This window comes from Schistocerca nitens, chromosome 5 (genome assembly GCF_023898315.1).
Source record: "Schistocerca nitens isolate TAMUIC-IGC-003100 chromosome 5, iqSchNite1.1, whole genome shotgun sequence".
Lineage (NCBI taxonomy): Eukaryota > Metazoa > Arthropoda > Insecta > Orthoptera > Acrididae > Schistocerca > Schistocerca nitens.
Window position 1 is genome coordinate 819,393,932 of NC_064618.1, and position 15,054 is coordinate 819,408,985.

At 37.7% G+C, this 15,054-nt stretch overlaps 2 protein-coding genes across 6 annotated transcripts in view; one reads left to right on the forward strand and one right to left on the reverse strand.

Moving 5' to 3' along the window:
* Positions 1 to 1,573, reverse strand: part of LOC126259941 (trans-1,2-dihydrobenzene-1,2-diol dehydrogenase-like) — a 111,230-nt gene extending 109,657 nt beyond the window's left edge. The window contains exon 1 of the mRNA XM_049957037.1: positions 1,422 to 1,573. The gene's annotated coding sequence lies outside the window, so the exon portion shown is untranslated. The remainder of the gene's footprint in view (positions 1 to 1,421) is intronic.
* Positions 1,569 to 15,054, forward strand: part of LOC126259942 (ADP-ribosylation factor 6) — a 131,288-nt gene continuing 117,802 nt past the window's right edge. The window contains exon 1 of one of the 5 annotated variants that reach the window (XM_049957039.1): positions 1,569 to 1,646. The gene's annotated coding sequence lies outside the window, so the exon portion shown is untranslated. Of the gene's footprint in view, positions 1,687 to 1,904; positions 2,188 to 8,812; positions 8,831 to 15,054 lie in introns of those variants that run through there. The other 4 variants (XM_049957038.1, XM_049957041.1, XM_049957040.1 and 1 more) reach the window with 4 other exon arrangements.

Genomic DNA, 15,054 nt, shown 5'->3' on the forward strand with positions numbered 1-15,054 from the left:
GTTTAAAAACATGGTAATGACACTTACATCACATATACTCAAGGAAACATTTTAATTAGAAGTACCAGTAGCATAAAATATGACAACATATTAGACTACCCTGAAATTGATGTTAAACAATGGAAGCTCCAGGCTGGAACATAAACAACATAAGGAAAAGGATAGATTGCTACTCACTATAAAGATGCCATGTTGTGTTGCAGACATGCTCAACGAAAAGACTGTTACCCATTTAGCTTTCGGCCAAAGCCTCTTTCAGAAAAGGAAACCCCCACAGTCATTCACATAAGCAAGCACACCTCATGCACACATGCTCTCCGACCAGAGCTGCCGGAGATGGTGGGCGAAATTGATGTTACATACTACAGATGGCTGTCTTACATTTTTTACTGAACATCTATTGACACATCCACAAACTACACAAGAAGATCAACAGTTGAGATTTCTCAGTAGCTCAGTGCAAGGCATGTCATTACACAAATCACAGCATTCTCTTAAAGAAGTTACATTTTTGGGGACTACAGAGCAATGTATTACAGATTTACTTTATATTTAAGAAAAGGAATGGACAAAGTAATGTTTCCTTATTTACATCTAAAGAAATTGCAACCGTATTCCAGTAAATGTGATCGAGACTCATGAGTACTTATTGCTACATGTGAATGATTTCCCATGTTTTAAGAAATGGAGAAATAGGAGTAGAAAGTTCTTTTTGATGATGATAAAGGTGCTAAAGTTATCCAAAATGAATAAAATTAACAACAAAATGTAGTAAATTGTGTTTTGTGATAGTTACTGTAAGCAAGTTATTTAGCAGACCTAGTGCATGAATGAAAAAATAAAAGACTCTATGCAAATATTGCACACAGTATTCTTATCATAGCAATCTGTAAACAATGTCTAGGTTTTTAAAACTATATACTGAGCAGAATTAAAACAGCAATATTAGTTGACAAAGCTTTAAAATGAATAAGGTGAGCCGATGTCACATACAAGTAACTAATAAGTTCAATTGGGATGAAGTTTGTAGCCCAGACAATTTATTTCACTAAATGGGTATCTAGTGAATAATATTTACTAATTAATTTTCATATTATCATCATCTCGCAAATACCTGGGAGACTGAATGTGTGATATGTGTAAAAACATTGCAGAAATCACTGCATTAATGTTGTGTTCTTGGAAAGTAGCAGTTCAATATATGTATAAGCGGAGCGTGCAGCCAAATGTAAATTCAATAACCGACCAAAAACTTTAATTTTGTTTCAAAAGCATGGTTACACAAAATATATTTGTTATTCGTTTCACCTCCACTAGACAGTGGAAGTGGCTATTGGTTAACGCTGTTTATGGACTGCCATCTCCTTGAAGTATGGCTAACGAGTCCTAACGCGACGCTGCGTTCTTATTTGTATGCTCACCCTTAAAATAAAAGTTTTTTGCAGATAATACAATAAATTTTCCGTAAGGTCCTTAGCCGACTTACAACCTTAGCGTCCACAACACTTTCTGTCCTGTGTGATGATAGGCTTATCTTTGTAATTAGCACTGAGCAGCAGAGATGTTACCTTATATTCAGAGAAGGAAGTGTTTTGATATGAGGGTGTTAGCGGTTCAATGGTCATCCGACCTGTAAATGTCTAGAGGTAAGATCTCGCTGCTCATCTCGAAGTCATGGAGTTGACCGTAAGTTTACTAAGTAAATCATAGTTTCACTTTAAAGTGCGAATTGTGTGGACTCCAGAGTTTGTGGCAGAGTGATTCATTTTCCGTTATGTGACCGCCATGATCTGGAATAAAGAAATACCTAGCCGTGCTCCTTGTTCAAAATTTTAACTCTTCGGAGTTAGAATGAATACTGTGAAACTGAAACCTTATAATTCATTGAGCGTTGCTCCCTTAAAGTGTGACTCTCTTGAAAAATATAACAAAAATATTCAGTGTACAGCTGGCTGGATAACTAACCTACGTGTTTGCGAGATGATTTGTCGTTGCCCCACAGTATATTCTGCTCTAAAGTGAAATTTAACGTCAGTGGTTGAGGTAGGCTGTTCATGCAGATACTGTGAAGAAGCAGCGTAGGGAAAACATGTAAAGACGCCACGTACGGTGACCGGGTTTTGGTTCCCGCCCATCATATTTTTGGCAATATGACAGTGGCTTCGCTCCTTTCGCAGATATAATACTGTAAGTATGCAGCTCATTAAATTATCACTTGTAAAAACAAAATGTGAACACATTTTAGATCCATACTTAGTAGTTAACAATTGTTATTTGCGTTAGAATTACGCTAAAATACATTAAATGAAAACTTAATTCCGATAACTTTTCTGAATGTTCCACTGTATGGACGAAAATAGTAGGAAAGAGAATAATGTTCAAAAAAGAAACTCACAGCAAGAACACTGTAGAAGTCGATAAAAAAAATCAGTTAGGCCCTATTTTTTGAATCAGTGATAGCTCAATAATAGGAAGCAAATATTTGTATTGCAGAAAATAACACTGACGCAGGTGGGAAGGGAATGAGGGGATAGAGAAACATGAATGTTAATTATTTTGCAAAATAATCATTCTAAATTTTAGGGATGCTATTGAAAGCTCACTGCTGTCACTGGCAGATTTCAAATGAATACTTCTGTCAGCATGTTTGCATGTAAGAACAGCAGTTGTATCTTGTTTACTAAAGCATCAGATTGTCTGGGCAGACTCCTAGATCAGATCGTAGGAGTCTTCTCAGACACTGAAAATGCATTTAAGGGTCTAGTCATCCCACATTGTTTGTTAAATGGCTCATGAATATTTTATATCATTTGTTATACGTAGCTTGTAAATATGGTACATGTATTTATGTACTATGTGTGGGTGTTCTTCAGTAGGTATTTACTGTCATTTCATAGATTTTCCTTTTTAAAAAATATTAAGGTAGCCTTATGTAATTCATCTAATATAGGCCCCATTACTGTATGATTTAAAAACAAATATCGGTAGAGCTATGAGATTGGACGTCCCTCCTCCTCCCCGACCCTCCCTCCTCCCAATCTCTGTTTGTGGCAACAGACAGATACAAATAACTGAACATTGCCCATTGAGACTGATACGAATAACTGAACTTCGTCCATTGGGATTTTTTGGTGAGCTCTCAAAGGCTTTTGATTGTGTAAGTTGTGAAATTCTTATTGATAAGCTTCAGTATTGTGATACAAGAAGGACTTTGCACTAATGGTTTAACTCATGTTTAACTGGAAAAGTGCAGAAGGTTGAAATAAACCGCTCACACAGTGCATAGTGGAGGGTGCCTTGTATCACTGCCTGTTACTTCCTCACCTATTTCACTTGAAAATAGTGAGGAAAAACCATTGTCTAAAAGTCTCCATATGAGCCCTAATTTCTTGCATCTTCGTGAGGCTATCTAGTGAAGTTTTCACTTTTCTGAGCATATTTAGATTGAAAAGAAGGTATTTCGTAAAGGTCAATAGTCATTAGTTTTGTTTACATTTTAGGTGTAAATTTCTGCTTAGTAATTTTTTTTTTTTTTTTTTAAGTTAAATTAATTAGTGCGTCCATAGAGAGTTTAAGTAGTTAATTTGAACTTTCAAAAGTAAGTTTAAAAGTTTGTTTACATTAGTGTTTAATTATGTATTAGTACAGGTTATGAAACTTCAGTGATCTTGTGCCAAGTTGTTCTCTACTTTTGTGTAAATTTTTCTATCAAACCATGTGTGACAAATGCGGTGGTTGCCAAAATCTGGAGGAGTGGGTGTTCTGTGTAGACTGTAAGTTATAGTTTCATTTGGGGTGAATGCAGGAGCAAGAAAACAGGGGTAGAGAATGAGGTTCTTCCATGGAAATGTAGGTTATGTAGAAAGGACAGAAAAATCTCTGAACAAGAGGCAAAGATTTGTGCCCTTAAGGCTGAATTAGAAAATGCAAATTTGGAATTATGTAGGCTAAGGGAAGAAAAAGAGATGGGGTGCTGGGAAAAGGTGACAAGCAAAGGGTGAAAAAGGGAAACTGTTGAAAAAACTTTAGAAATTCTGTTAGTAAATCAGTTTGGCTTGCTGTCTGAAGTAGTGCAGGAGGGCCTCATCCAGATGTAGATGAATATAGGTTGAAGCAGAATATTAGCTTAAAGAAAAGATAGGCTTTGATCAAATCAGGATAGGAAAAGAAGAATTCTGCTTCTAGGTAGCAGTCATGGGTGGGGTGTAGGTCAACAGCTTCAGGAGAAGTTAGGTGAAACCAGGTCACGATTTTCGTGAAACCAAGTGCTAGCATCAGCCAGGTGACAGAAAACTTTGGTCAGCTATGCAGGGACTTGGAGAAGGAAGATCAGGTAATTATAGTTGCAGGAAACAGCCTGGCTGTGAATCCAAGATACAGTATTAGGACTAACCTGGACAAAATGGGAGCAGAAACTGGGCACACAGATGTGGGGTTTGCGGAGGTCTTTCAGTGCCATGATCAGCCCTGGATAAACACTGCTGGAAGGCATGTTAACACTAAGTGTAACAGGATGCTCCAGGCACTAGCAAAATCTCACATGAGTAGTGTTCCAGTTGATGCTATTGGCAGGTGGGGATACACTACATGTGACCTGTTCCTAAATAGGAAGGGGAAAGATAAGTTAGTGTCCCTATTAGCAAATACTGTAAGGGGGGTCACAGTCACACAAGGGATGATCCCTGTGGTTAATGGGACCAGACAGACAATTTTTTTAGGTTAAAGTCAAAGTCCAGATGGACAGTGATCAAGAAAAATAGAATAAAAGAAGCTCCTTGTAGAGTAAATAGGGATAAAGCTAAGTGTATTATCAGTTTACTTTATCAAAATATCAGGGTAATAAAAAATGGAAACTATGAGGATGGAAAGTGTTGGTATAAATAGGTATAATTTAGCATCCTAAGCTTGCAGATTTAGCATGGGTAAAGGAAGAGTTGCCAATGGATTATCAGTCCATGATGCACAACTGATTAACTTACAAAACTTCGCAAAGTGTTCAGTTCAGAAACCATTAAGTGAAAGTGTGATGCTGGACAACCTGGTATCTGTAGACCACTCCAGAGAAAGTTTAAATAATGTTAATTGAGAGATGTATATAATGAGCCAAATGCCAATGATAAATACAAAAAATTACTAAATGTAACACCAAATGGTTTTCAAAGAAACCGTGGATCACTACAGCTATTAAAGTGTCTTCAGAAAGGAAAAGAAAATTGTATGAGGCAGCAATAATCTACTAAAGACCCAGAAGTAATTTTAGACTATAAAAATTATTGTAACATGCTGAGAGAAGTTGTCAGAAAATCAAAAAATATGTGTATCAGTATGGAATTCTGTTAGAAGAGAGACAGGAAAAGTAACCACTGGGGTAGGTAGTATTACTATTAAAGAGAATGAGACCATCTTAACCAACAGTACACAACTAACTAATGTATTTAACAACCATTTCTTAAGAGTAGGGGAAAAAATTGGTGAGTATGGTTTAAAAAAAAAAAAGCCAAGCAGTATATGGGATAATCGGTTTTGAGAAATCCTAGTCAGATTAATTTTCATCTAACAACCTCTTGTGAAATAATAAAAATAATTAAATCTTTGAAAAATAAATGTTCTGTTGGAGTAGATGACATCTCTAACAAGTTATTAAAACAATGTGGAGCAGTTACAGCTGATGTTCTGAGTCACATCCGTAATGCATCACTAACTTAAGGTATTTTCCCAGACAGGTTAAAATATGCTGTTGTCAAGTGTGTGTACAAGAAAGGGGCACCGCAGATGTCAATAATTACCAACCAGTATCCTTGGCTACAGCATTTTCAAAAATCGTTGAGAATGTAATGTACTAAGAGTGGTTAGCAATCACAACAGTAATGGGATACTTAGTAAATCACAATTTGGATTTCAAACATGCTGTTCCACTGAGGTAGCAATATACAGTTTCACTACCAACATAATAGCCTTTAATCAGTAAAATGTCACCAATAGGAATTTTCTGTGACTTATCCAAAGAGTTTGATTGTGTGAACCATGACATGCTACAGAAATTACAATTCTATGATATAAATGGAACAGCATATGAGTGGCTTAAGTCAGATCTACAGAACAGGAAGCAAAAGGTTTCCTTATATGGTGTAAGTGATTTAAGGAAATTTCCTACCTCATCTAACTGGGGTGAAATTACATTAGGTGTCCAGAATGAGATTTTCACTCTGCAGCGGAGTGTGCACTGATATGAAACTTCCTGGCAGATTAAAACTGTGTGCCGGACCGAGACTCGAACTTGGGACCTTTGCCTTTCGCGGGCAAGTGCTCTACCAACTAAGGTACCCAAGTACAACTCACGCCCCGTCCTCACACCTTTACTTCTACCAGTACCTTGTCCCCTTGTAGGAGACAAGGTACTGGCAGAAGTAAAGGTGTGAGGACGGGGTGTGAGTCGTGCTTGGGTACCTTAGTTGGTAGAGCACATGCCCGCGAAAGGCAAAGGTCCCGAGTTCGAGTCTCGGTCTGGCACACAGTTTTAATCTGCCAGGAAGTTGCATTAGGTGTTCCAGAGGGTTCGACCATGGCTCCCCTTCTGGCCTTGGTATATGTGAATGACCTCCCTTCTTACCTGAAACAAGAAGCTAAACTGTACTGTTTGCTGATGATACAAGAATCATTATTAATCCAGTAAAAGAAACTGCAATAGAAAATCATATAAATAATGTTTTTGGATAAGTCATTGATTGGTTTTCTGCAAATGGGCTTGCTCTGAACTTTGAAAAGACACAGTACATACAGTTCTCTACTGCAAGGAGTGTAGTTCCTTCAATAAATACAACACATCAACAGGAGTCAGTAGCCAGGGTAGAGCATACAAAGGTTTTGGGTGTACATATAGATGCGATTCTTAATTGGAAAATTCATATTTTGGATCTTGTAAAGCGACTAGGTTCAGCAACTTTTGCAATCAGAATAATTGCTAATTTTGAGGATATAGAAGTTAGCAACTAAGATACTTTGCATACTTTCACTCTCTGGTGTCATATGGAATAATATTTTGGGGTAACTCAGCACACAGGTAAAAAGTATTCACTGCTCAAAAGAAAGTGGTTAGAAAAATGTGTGGGACTCAGTCACACATCTTGTAGGCTGTCTTTAAAAGGTTAGGAATTCTTACAACAGCCTCACAGTACATTTACTCAGTAATGAAATTTGTTTCCAACTGCATGGACCAATTTAAAAACAACAGTGACATTCATGGATTATAATACCAGAAGAAAGGAAGACTTCACTATCCTCTACTTAAACTATCTTTGGTAGGCTACAGAAAGACGTAAAATATGCTACTGTAAAACTTTTCAATAAATTATCACATGAGATCAAATATCTGACAGACGGCAGTAACAGCTTTAAAAATAAACTGAAATCGTATCTCCTTGACACCTCCTTCTATACCATAGATGAATTATTGAATAGGAATAAATAAATCTATAGGTCTAATATATGCATATTGTGTCATTTAAGTGAATGGGGTAGGTTGCATTTGACACATTCCACATCATAATGGTTACCGTGAGATTGATCAATGGAACACGTAACTATCTATCTATCTTATCTTAACAGTCCATACGCAAAATGTAATGCCATAACATCATTAATAAAAAAGACTTCGAACAGAAAATCTGCAGCTAAAGAAGAATATTCAAAATTTTTGGTGGTATGTGTTGATGATTGAATTGGAAGCAGTGATCTGCTAAAATGTTTGTGTTCAGCTACTTATGCTATTAGAGTTATTGGAAAGTTTTGGCGATAAACATATCAGTAGATTAACTTATTATGCCTATTTTCAGTGACTGCTTTTGTGTGGCATAATATTTTGGAGTAACTCATCATTAAGGAAAGAAGTATTCATTGGACAAAAGCATGCAATCAGAGTAATAGCTGGCACCCACCCAAGATCATCTTGCAGATATTTATTTAAGGAACTAGGGAAATTCACAGTAGCTTCACTAAATTCACAATTATGTATTCACTTACTCAATTTGGTATTAACCCATCCAAATTCAAAAGCAATAGCAATGTGCATAGCTATAACACACAGAGAAACACTGATCTGCACTATACTGGGTTAAATCTAATCTTGGCACAGAAAAGGGTGAATAATGATGCCACAAAAGTCTTTGGTCACTTACCAAATAGCATCAAAAGCCTGACAGATAGCCAACCAACATTTAAAAAAAATTAAAAGAATTTCTGAATCACAACTCTTTCTACTCAATAGATGAATTTTCAGGTATTAATTAGAAAATTTACAACTGTTAGAAAATAAATTGAACATTGTCATGTACAGAAACCTTTTGTTAAGCTGACAGCTTCCACATCATTACAAAGTGTTGTATTCATGATCTATGAAACAAGTATTAATCTAGTCTCATCTGTGTAGCAAAGCCTAATGTCTAGATTAAGATTGTGAATGGCAATTAAATGTTGCTCCGCCAGATTGACCTATAACATAGCTTAATGTGTAAAGTTTCTCCATATTTAAATGGACTTTGTCATGTTCAACACGCTCTTTCTCCTAACAACGAAAACTGCTAGATAAATTCAGAAAACAGGATATCAGATAATGGACAGAGTTTATGATGCATATTATGTACATACATTGTAAATAAACTATGGGAAATACAAGGGGGCTCCAGTATGTAACTTCTACCAACAATGGATGTGGAGAAAGTCATCTGTCACATAATTTATTGTACCAATTGGTATAACTTAATATTTAAGAGATGTTAAAGATCAGTAATTGTGTTTCAGATCGGAGTATGTTTAAAGATTGACACAGGAAGAGGTCAGTGCCAGCATTATTATTGTGTGTCTGAGTGAACTGTACTATTTTGTGCTAAAATACATACACAATTGTGTGCTCCTGTTTTGCCACTTAACGGATGAAGGGACTAATGGCCTTCCAGTTTAGTTCGTTTCACTCCAAACCAGAGGGGGGAAGTGGAAGAGAAATTTGAAATTTCCTATGTTGTGTTAGTTATTTTAGTGCACTCAGTCATCATATACATAAGTTACTAAAACCTGTTAAAGTAGATTGGATATAATGGAGGAGGATGTTTGGATCAACAGCTACATGGCAAATGGCAGTAACAACAGCTGTACAGTTCTGCCTGTGTCCTGTGATATTTCAGTTATGCTTAAGCCTTTGTTATTAAGAAAACACACAATATGTGAAATTACTATTGGCACAGGGATATGGGAAATACACTAGTGTCCAAAATTAAAGCAACAAACTGCTATTTCCCCACCCTTTGCCTAATTCATGATGTAATCGTGCAAATTGTCAACAGATGTCGTGAAGATCGTGTTCTGCACGGAAGATGGCAGTCTGATCAGCAGAGAATATTGCCAGCAATGACGCCAGGGCTCCTGTAAAGCGAGGTAGTGTTTGCAGGGTAGTCCCACATCCACAGTCAATTTGTACACAGTCACAGATGGTGCAGTATGGCACGGAGAAGATGCCTACAGGCACTTTGCTGTGGAGGGCTACAGGAAGAATGGAAGCAGGAGAATCACAAACTGATATGGCCTGATGGCTTAATGTGAATCGTTCTGTTGTTTCTTGGATGAGACGACAGTTTATAAGAGACAAAAACCATATCCCAGAGACCAGGATAGGCCCAGCAACGTGTTCCATTAGAAAGAGTGGACTGTTATTTGGCTGTAAGGGCATGATGTTACTGCCTTACTACTGCACTGCAACTGACATCTGACCTCAGAGCATCCCATGGAGTATCGAGGCAAAAGGTGTACAGAAGGTTTCAGTAGTGTGGCCTTTATTGATAGAGACCTGCTGTCTGTCTGCCTCTGATATGTCTTCACAGAAGGGAACGTCTAGAGCAAGGCTGTCAACATGTCACAGACAGTCAAACAGTGGGTCAATGTTCTTTCTACAGATGAGTCCTGATTTGGTCTGGAGATTGATTCCCAACAGATTCACCTCTGGAGGGCATGTGGTAAGAGACCGATATTGAGGCAGCTCCCTAATGGTGTGGACAGGGAATGTGTTGAACACATGAACACCTCTTCATGAAATTGTACAGGAGAATCAGTAAGATTTGACTGCTGTCAAGTACCATGAGGAGATCTTGGGATCTCACACATGATTATTGTGAGGTACTGTGGGTCCATACTTCATATTGATCATATTGATGGACGATAATGCTCGACCTCATAGAGCACAGGTGGTTGATTTTTTTTTAAACAGAAGATATTGCATACATGACATAGCCTGCTCGCTCTCCTAATTTGAATCCCATGTCTGGGGTGCACTAGGGAGATGGCTTGCATCACCTCAGCATCCACCAACCACTGTCCAAGACTTGTAAGCAGCTCTGCAGGAAGAATGGGTGTTATCGCCCCAATATGAGATTGGTGACATCACTCACACCATGTCCCATAATTGTCAGGCCTGTATTGGTGCCAGATGTGATCACAACCCACACTGAACACATTAACCAGTTTTTGTGTGTGTGTGTGTGTGTGTGTGTGTGTGTGTGTGTGTGTGTGTGTGTGTGTGTGTGTGTGCGCGCGCGCACGCGCGCAAATCCATTAAGTTGGACAAAAATGAACATTTTTGTCTACCATTATGCATGATGCAGTTGTTTGTTCTGCACTCTTTTCATTGTTTGTACTATACTAACCACTGTTCATACTGTTTTGTAGGAAAATAAATGCAACCTTGCAAAATTTCCATTAGTTGCTTTAATTTTGGACACCAATGTATTATATTTGCTTTCAGAACAGTATCTACAGATGATGTCTGTATAAACATTACTATGCTCTGGAAGTTGAGGGTGAAAGAAGGAATAGAAACAGCATGAAAATTTCTATATTAGCTAACACTTGCCACTGTTAGTGCCAGAAGCTATTAACACTTTGAAGATTGTAACAATTTTTTAAATGTAACTGGAAGTTAACACATAGCGCAGATTGTAGATCTAGGAGCTGAGAAGTTTTGACTGAATGTAAATAAGATCTTGTAGCTATCCATCGAAAACTGCATGACCTCAAGGTCATTAAACAGTTCAAAATGGCCAGTCGGTGAAAAAAAACTGATACATTAAAGATTTAGTATACATTCTACAGGTTTATTAAGGAAAAACGTCAAGAGATTGCAGGAAGCATTAAAACGACGCAGATGACTTTCTGTCTTTTATAACGTAATTACATATCAGGAAACCCATTACATCACCATTTCGGTACAGTGGTGCAAGACTAAACAAGCATGCAAAATGACAATTCTTTCTCATAAGTAAAGGTTTCATGGAGCTCTGGTGGATAACATCATACCAACCTTCTGAACAAACACGAACATGCTGAGACATACTGAACATAAACAGGAGGAATGGTTGGTATTCACAGATGTGACAGGAGTGATCGGTCAAAGCAAAAAGTGTAGTAAACATGGGCTATAAAATGCATACCTTATGAGCTATAAGCACTTCTTCAGTAGAAGATGAACTAGTCATAGCTTGTAAGTTATGACTGTAATATGTGCTTTACAGCCAATGTTTACCGGACATTTTTTGTCTCGTTTTGGTTTGTACCTCCACTTCTCAAAATATGAAAGCAAAGAGCTTGCATTAGAAGAGATTTGTTTCACAGTATTGAAGACGAAGTGCTCATAGATCTTGTGGTTTGTCTTTAAGAGCCCCTGTTTACTAGACTTTTTTGTTCAAATGGTCTTTCTGTCTTTCTTCCCCCCCCCCCTCCCTCCCCCTCTACATGAGCATCAGTACCATGCAAACCATTGTGAAGCACTGTACCAGTTATTAGTACTTTCTCCCCGATTTCATTCACGTATGGAGTGTGGGAAGAATGAGTATTTAAATGCCTCTGTGCATGCTGTAATTAATCTAATCTTGGCCTTGTGATCCCTATAGGAGTGATACATAGGGGCTCATAGATATTTCCAAGTTCTTTGTTTAATGCTGTTTTTTGAAGTTTTGTAAGTAGGCTTTGTCATGATAGTTTGTCTTATCTTCAAGAGTATGCCATTTCAGCTTCTTCAGAAATTCTGTGACACTCTTCCTCAGATCAAATAAATCTGTGACTATTTGTGCTGCCATTATCTGTATACATCAATATGTCCTGCTAGTCCTATTTTGTATGTGTCCCACACATTTGAGCAACAATCTAGGAAAGGTCGCACAAGTGATTTGTTAGCAGTCTCCTTTGTAAACTGATTGCACTTCCCCAGTATTCTATCAGTAGACCAAAATGTACCATCTGATTTACCCATGACTGAGCTGTGATCATTCCATTTCATATCCGTACAAAGTGTTGCAACCAGGCATTTGTATGAGTGAGTTGACACACCAACTGTAATTCACTGTTAAATGAAAATTATGCAGGTAGATTTAATGTGTGTGTGTGTGTGTGTGTGTGTGTGTGTGTGTGTGTGTGTACGCGCGCGCGCAGTTGTCTCAGAACGCAACAGGAGGATCTGTCACAACAGAAAATTGAGTAATAACATATATATGTATGCAGAAATTTTGCCACATGAAAATTGCATTTTTAAAAATCAAGCTGATAAAATTCACATTTACCTCATTTAGTTTACATATGACAAGCCACCAGTGCAGAACACCATACAGATGGTCCTACAAAACCCAATAATGTAAAATCAAAGAAAGAACAAAAACTGCCTTTAGGCCTCATTTTGTTAGATGAGTTAAAACATAAAATATGGTCACTTTTTATGGTTTTTCAATAAACAAAACCCACTTATGATGGCACAGAGGTGCCAAAACATGTTTGGGTATCATGAAAAACCAGTGTTTTACATAAAAATCACAACCTATATCCAATAATTTTATATTTGTAGGATACTTTTGTTTTGTGAAGTGCCCAGTTTTACATTTCTCAATGTTTAAAGCATGTTGTCAATCTTTACACCATTTTCAAATATTATCAAGATCTTGGTGTATATTTATGCAGTTTATTTCAGACAGTACTTTATCATAGATAATTGTATCTCATACAAAAAGTCAGTGGTTGCTATTAATATTATCTGCAAAGTCATTAATATACAACATTAACAGCAAGGGGTCCCAACAGACTTCCCCAGGACAACACAAAGCCTACTTCTACAACTGATGATAACTTTGCGTCCAAGATAACATGTTGTGCCCGTTCCACCAAAAATTCTCAGTCCAGTCACAAATTTAATTTGATATCTCAAATGATCATATTTCTGATAACTCATTAGATACCTCAAACATAATGAGATACCTCATTGTGTTTGAGCAGAGAATATGGAATAATATTCTACAACAAATCAATGTCAAGAAAAGTGCTTGGTAGTTTTGTGGATCATTTCTCCTATGCTTCTAGTAAATGGGAGTGGCCTCTGCTTTCTTCAAACTACTGGGCATAACTGGTACAGTAGGTAGTGTCTCCCTCCCCCCCCCCCCCCCTCCCTGTTGGCATTCCGGTTGCCACATGTTTGTTTACAAAGTTGTCATTTGTAGTTCACTGTTGCTGCTTGAGTTTACTTATTGTTGTTTGGAGATGTTGAGTGGAGCTGTGGGTGCTAGAAAATGGAATCCCAAGTGGAGAAATTGGAACACTTTAGATGTATACTTCTGTTTGAGTTCAGTAGAGGGATGACAGCAGTGGAGACAGCCAGGCACATTTGCGCTGTGTATGGGGACAATGCCGTTGGACAGAGCACGGCAAGAAAATGGTTTTCTCATTTCAAGGAGGATCATTTTGACCTTAGTGACTCCCCACATTCAGGAAGGCCTTCGGAGATAGAAGATAATCATTTAAATACCTTAATCCACAGTGATCCACATCAGTGTACAAGAGATAGAAGATAATCATTTAAATACCTTAATCCACAGTGATCCACATCAGTGTACAAGAGAACTGGCAAATGTGATGAACTGTGATCATTCCACCATCGTGTGACATTTGCATGTAGTGGGGAATGTTAAAAAATGTTGTGTATTGGTACCATGAGCTCTAAGCCAAAGTCACAAAAATCGGTGGATGGCCATATGTGCAACTCTGCTTGCTCATAAATAATTGTCTCAGGAGCAACACAGACCATTCTTATCCTATATCATTGCTGGTGATAAGAAATGGTGTCTTTATGCTAACAAAAGGAAAAGAGAGGAATGGTTGTGCTCAAACAAAGCAGCAACGTCCTGTATGGAGACCTACACCCATCCACAAAAAATATTGTGTGTCTGGTGGAACTGTAATGGTGTAGTGTGTTGCAAATTGCTTCCCCGAGATGTGACCATCACTGCTGACATTTATTGTCAATATTTGAGATGTCATGCAAATGCAATCCGAGAATGACAACTGGGAAGACCGCATAGTGATGCTACTCCATGATAATGCCCACCCGCGTTGTGCTATACTGACAAAAAACACTGTACAGGAGCTGTGTTGGGAAGTCATTCCACACCCACTCCATTCACCTGATTTTGCAACCTCAGATTTTGACCTTTTCCGATCTCTATCAGACAACCTTCTAGGAACTTGCTTTCCAGCCGAAAATGTGCTCTGAACATGGCTCGATGATTTCTTTTCCTCAAAAACCACATGATTTCTACAGTCGTGGAATCAAAAATTTATCCAAGCATTGGAAGACTTGTAAATAGTGAAGGAGAGTATATTATTGATAACTAAGGCCTCTGTTATGTGTATCTGTTATATTTATTAAACCCATGGAAAACCACTATGAACTTGCGCACCATAATACAGTAGATTACAGTTAAAAGAGGAGCTAGCTCAGCTGCAAATTCAGTATAGAATTTGACAGGTATTCTATTGGGTACTGGTGCTTTGTCCAATTTTATGATTTCAGCTGTTTCTCAGATCCACTGACACTAACACTTATTTTGCTCATTTCAGTTGTACAAGAATTAAATAGGGGCAGTTCTTAGGTGTTTTCCTTTGTAAAGGAACATTTGAATTCAGAGTTAAGCATTTCTGCTTTTGCATTACTATCCTCATTTTCATTTACTGTCAGGCAACCTACCTATCATATTT